This window comes from Otolemur garnettii, unplaced genomic scaffold (assembly GCF_000181295.1).
Source record: "Otolemur garnettii isolate 467f Iridium unplaced genomic scaffold, OtoGar3 scaffold00084, whole genome shotgun sequence".
NCBI lineage: Eukaryota > Metazoa > Chordata > Mammalia > Primates > Galagidae > Otolemur > Otolemur garnettii.
The window spans coordinates 772172-778171 of NW_003852479.1; the positions used below are offsets into that span (position 1 = coordinate 772172).

The 6000-nt window shown below is 40.2% G+C and overlaps 1 protein-coding gene across 2 annotated transcripts in view; it reads right to left on the minus strand.

Moving 5' to 3' along the window:
- Positions 1–6000, minus strand: part of SPTSSB (serine palmitoyltransferase small subunit B) — a 31165-nt gene that overhangs the window by 17562 nt on the left and 7603 nt on the right. For both annotated transcript variants that reach the window (XR_002774549.1, XM_023516005.1), the window contains exon 2: positions 2517–2599. The gene's annotated coding sequence lies outside the window, so the exon portion shown is untranslated. The remainder of the gene's footprint in view (positions 1–2516; positions 2600–6000) is intronic.

Sequence of the window (6000 nt, forward strand, 5' to 3'; positions counted from 1 at the left end):
TGATGAGACAGCATTCTAAATTGCCCAGGTAAACCTGAAATCCAACGGCGACTGTCCTTAGAAGGGAGACAGGAGAAAGGCTTATGAAGACAGAGGCAGAGGCTGGAAGTCAGAGCCACCAGCCAAGAACTGACTGGAGCCATTGGCGGCTGAAGAAGTGAGGGAGGAAGGACCCTCCCCAAGTCTTAAAGGCACTGAGCCCCGCCAACACCTTGATTCAGACTTCTAGCCTTCAGTACTATTAGAGAATAAGTTTCTGTTGTTCTAAGCCACCACATTCATGGTAATTTGTTATAGCAGTTCTAGGAAGCAAATACAGATAGCTTCCATTAAAACACTAGCATTTCAGGATGTACAACTCTCTTCAAGGAATAGAAATAGCATTTGTTTAGTATTAGTGTGGCTGCCAATAGTTAGGTATTTAACATAAATTATCCCATTTTAAAGATGGAGAAACTGAGGGGCCTAGGTCTCATGATGACCATAGGGGAGCTGGGCAAGAGTCCGGCAGAGAGGTGATGTGGTCGAGCAGCTGCTGGCTAGGCTCTGGGTCCTGTCTTGGTCTGTCCTTACTCATTCTGTGACCCTGGTTAAGTTATTCAACCATTCTGGCCTTCAATTTCCCCAACTACAAAATAGGAATGGTAACAGAACTTCATACAACTGGGAAGATTAGGAAGTATAAAACATTCAGAATAATATCTAGGAAGGGCTAAATGAATGTCAGCTACCATGTTTCCCTGAAAATAAGACCTGCCCCCCATATAAGCCCTAGCAGGATTTCTATGCATTTGTTAAATATAAGCCCTACCCTGGTAATAAGACCTAATGATGGGTGTGGCTATGCAGCACATCTCTGCATTTTGGCACAGAGAGGAAGACATCCCCTGAAAACAAGCCCTAGTGTGTCTACTTGAGAAAAAATAAATATAAGACAGTCTCTTATTTTCAGGAGAACACGGTACTATGATTACTACCACACTATACTAATATACAATTGACAGATTATGAATGCCCAAGAATAAAAGGGAATGGGATCATTTTAAAGCAGAGCATGTGGCCCGTATTAAATTAGAAACCAGTTTTACAGAGATTATTCTTCAGAATTTATTCAGTTCTGATATGGCTATCACAAAGGAGACAAGGCCTCAGCAGTCTTGGTACTAATTGCTTTTTGCTGAGTATCTTACACAAGTTCAGAACTGTATGGGGTGGCTCACCCTGTAACCCTAGCAGTCTGGGAGGCCAAGGAGGGAGGATCACTTGAGCCCATGTATTTGAGGCTGCAACGAGCTATAATGATGTCACTGCACTCCAGCCTGAGCAACAGAGACAGACCCTGCCTCAAACCACAAAACAAAACAAAACTATAATAAGCCCTTTAAATATATTACCTCATTTCAAAGATGTGGAAACCGAGGCTCAGTAAGTTTCATCCCATGCATATTTTCAGAAGCCCAGGAAGAATCAAACTTGGATTCAACCCTAGGATGCTGTCATTCACACCACACTGCTTCCTAAACAGTGTTTTACAAATGCTAGGCAGCCAACAAGTATTTTTTGAATTAGTAAAATCAAACCTCCTTATCAATAATTTTAAGGTAATATGGAGCTTCCCAAAATATTTTGAAGTGAAGAAACAGTTGCCAACCATTTCAGAGGCTTAAATTTCCTAAAACATTGTAGCAAAAAAGGGAAGGGTTAGGAAACAACCATTCACAAGACAAATTTACTTCTTTGTGTCCATGCACTTCTTTTTTTCCACTGGCTGACTGGTCACTGATCCTATTACAACAGACTGAGCAAAAAGGAGCAGGGAGCTAGTGGTATCCAGGGATTTATTTTGTAAAATCTATTTCCTTTTCTTTCTTTCTTGAAAATAAAAGAAACAAAAAAATAATGCTCTATTATGAACACTGATCATTCTCACTTTCATTATTAACATTCTTTGGAACCAATGTTTTCATTTTACCATACTTCCTTTTAATTTGTCCAACCTAGTTAATGAAATGCTTATTAAAATATGTATAAATCCTTTTCTTGTACCCAAGGTCTCCAGGATAAGATGCTGTTCCATTTAAATAAAAGATGAAGGATATTGAAACAGAAGCCGCCTTTAACCAGCAGACCCATAAATAAGGCAGTAGTTGGTGCTTTGCAAGTCTCACATTGGCACTTGTACTGGGATCACCTTCTTCCACACCAGTGGTTCTTAACCTAAAGGTCAAGGACGTGGGGGGAGGGTGGCAGCTACGAGTCCCTTGCAATGTAGGGAACTTCTGCACACATTTCAAAGGAGGCTGTGAGTTAAGACCACTGTTTCAAGACCTAATTACTAAAGCTAATTGCCACATTTTACTTCTTAGTATCATCTTAGTCAACATAGTATCCAGTATAAATAGTTGCATTTCCTTATGAAAGAACTAGAAGCTTCACCTTGTTAAAGAAGTCAACTTGAAATCAAAGGGGTTAGAGTTTTACAAGCAAGTCTCCATGGTATTATCAAAAGGAATTACCTGCCCAGGAGGGTCCAGGTCTTGCTCCTTCACAAAAGGGTCCTTGCTGGTTACTTTTCCTCTCTCGGTTGCTGTTTCTTCATCTGTGAAATAGATATTTGAATTAAATAAACCCAAAGATATCCTCAAACTTCAAAACAATCTTGTCCCATGTAAAAAGGTCATTAAACCACTTAGACTAATTATTTTCCACAAAAGTCAAGAATGTATTATCAAAATCAGGCAGGGCAAAGTAGCCTGATTTTAAGAATTATTTTTAGAGAAGGCCACAGTTGGAGGACACACCACTGGCTAGTGATTTTCCCAGCTGCACTCTGACAACTGTAAGATGCCACAGGTGCCAGGTTGGGGGAGACCCGAGTGGGACAGAGAGAACCTGGAGTCTCCATTTTCTCTCTCTCTCTCTCTCTCTTTCTCTTTTTTTGAGCCTCCTGCTTTCCATGTTGGGTTTCTGGGTGAGATTTTGTTTGTAGAAAATATTTCTTGACTTTAATGAGTCTCTATTAATATGAATGGGGTGAGGGGAGGGAGGAAAAGGAGAGTCGGTTAATCCCTATGTTAAAAGATTTGTCTTTAAAAATACATTGGATACAGCCAGGCACTGTGACTCACTCTGCGAGGCTGAGGCAGGAGCGTTGCTTGAGCTCAGGAGTTCCAGACCATCCTGAGCAAGAGAAAGACCTCCATCTCTTCCAAAAATAGAAAGAGTGAGACTCTGCCTCTTCAAAAAATACAAAAATTAGCCAGGCACAGTTGTATGCACCTGTAGTCACAGCTAATTGGGAGGCTGAGGCAGGAGGACTGTGTGAGCCCAGGAGTTTGAGATTGCTGTGAGCTATGATGATGCCACTGCCCAGGAGATAGAGCAGGACCCTGTCTCAAAAAACAGCTAAGGGAATTTTTCCCCACTTCGAGTTCCTTATACACCAATAGAGTCATGATAGTGTTGACAAATAAACAAATGATCCAATATTCTTTTCTATTTATAGAACTAGGGTGCCACAGAGATGCTAAAAGGGGCCATAGCTGGTGGTGTGATCAGCATCCTTCCAGCTGTTACAAACGGTTCCTCCAGCAAGCTGCACTCGTCCATAGACGGCTAGAGGAAAAGGTCTAGGGGCTTCCTATGGGAAACACCGAGAGATCTGCGGGGAGGAAAGTGTCAGGGAGGTCTTAAGAGACCTGGAAGGTCTTCAACGATGGAGGAGAAGGTTCAGAACTGTTTGATTGCTTGTGGAGGTGGGACTTAGGAAAAACTTTAAATAATAAAAGCTGTACGAAGAGGAATGGGTTGCCCAGCGTGGTAGCACAAACTCTATAGGAAAATTATTCAAGCAGAGACTAGAAAGTCTCTTCTGAGGGTTTGCTATGAAGCAGGAGGCAGTTTCTAAGAAGAGATTACTAATATTTCCCCAATCCTAAGATGGTATTTCTCTAGTAGAATTAAATATCCCATTGGAGAAGCATTTGCTTTGTTAAACATTTTTTTTTGACATAACAAAAAAGTGTGGGCTTTGAAATTGGCAAACTGGATATTCAGGATGTCGTTCAACCTCCCTGAACACCACTTGGGTCATCAGTAACATGGAGATCATTAATTATTTCTGAGTTGTTGTGGAGATTAAACCACACAGCATTGGTGAAGGCTCCTTAGCCACACATGGTCTCACTCACGGTATAGACTAGCAAACTGTTAGCACACTGATTTCTTTCTCTTAGTTTTTTCATGTTTTTATTTCCTCTTATCTAAGAGATTCATTCTAGGTGACTGTATCAAACTCTTTCAGTTGATATAATGTGATATATATCACATGATATAAATGGATAAAAGGGTTTTCCCCCTGAGTCTTGGAGGAAGAATTCACCCGGAAGGAAGTTGGTAGGTTCCCATGGAGTCCTTATCACCGATTTCGTGTTTGTAGTGATGTTTGCTTCCTCCTAACTAGAGCAAACCTGTGGAACCACTTTTTCTTTTGTCCTAAATTATGACTGGTTTCCCTGCCCATCAAAACCAGAACTAGGCCAAGCTGATTGGTTATTTTCTTTGTTTAAAGTTTTAGGCAATAACATACACCATTAAAATTTTAAGGCCCAAGCTCTGCTGTGGCGGCGACATGGTATTGGCAGCCGTGAGCAGCGAGAAGAGCTGGTCACTGAAATACTCCATGTAGTTAAGTATTTCTTCTGTGCCTGATTTGTCTACCAATAAAGAAAACCTAAGTCAATTTTACTTAAGAATTTCTATTCAACGGATGAGTTAATAAAGGAGAAGCTGTTTGCTATTCTTAGAAGATCAAGCACATGAGATCATATTCTCTCAAACACACTGCTGCCAAATATTAAGTGGGACTTTTCCAGTTCACCTGCTCTGAACTAAGTAAGCCGGCAACGTACTTCCCCCGCCCCACCTCCCTGGACAACCCTCCCTTCCGTAAATAGAGTTCCCCTTAGATGTTACACGTTTTTCTCTCTGTTCCTTAACTATTTTTATTATATTTTCCTTAAAAAGATTTGCACACTACAGCCTTAACGCTTCTACGATTCTTCCCGAGAACCCACACATATCAGAATTGATTAAAAAGAAATTTTATAAGCAAGAAACAAATTAGAATCTACAGCTAATCAAAATCAATCAGCGCTCCAGTGGGGAGGATCAAGTCATAGCTTGTAAAGAGTTTCCTTTTTTACGATTACAGATAACTAGATTAATAGGATGCATGGCCAGACTGTGAAATAACTTATTTAAAGCCTTATAAAAGAAACTAGGGCTGTTTAGCATGTATTATTTACAAGGGCCATGAAAACTGAAGTAAGCACTGCCCACAGCATCTAGATTAGTGAGTTGTAGTGATATTATGTTTGATTATAAATGGAGAGCTTGGGCCAGAGTCATAGGAAGTTGTTGAATTTTTCTCTTGAAGCTTTGCACTGTATGATACCGATAGTAATATTCATAACTGTATATCTCTTTGCATTATTTACAAACATACATATGACAAAGGCACTACTATGCACACATGTGTATCTACTATGTATATTTTAAGTTTAAAAGTAGCCTTAAAATGGGAAACATTGTAACATTTATGTTACAATTTTTAGATAGTTGTGTTCCTTAGAGTTTACGCTTGATAAGGACTAGATCAGAAGGCTTTTTATTTATTCCTAAATTTTGTTTTCATTACGTTGGTAAGTAACATGTTTGACTCCAAAGCTTTTAGAGAAGAGCAAAAGTAAAATGTGTGGGAAAAACATTTCTTTAACTTTTAAAATCACTAAGGAGATACAGTTCTGTATGATGTGACAAATAGTGCTTTTCCCTCAATAGTAAAAATGCTTTAAGATTTGTTTCTAAGGGCTCGGCGCCTATAGCTCAACCGGCTAAGGCGCCAGCCACGTACACCTAAAGTGGCAGGTTCGAATCCCCAGCCCGGACCCGCCAAACAACAATGACGGCTGCAACCAAAAAATAGCCGGGTGTTGTGGC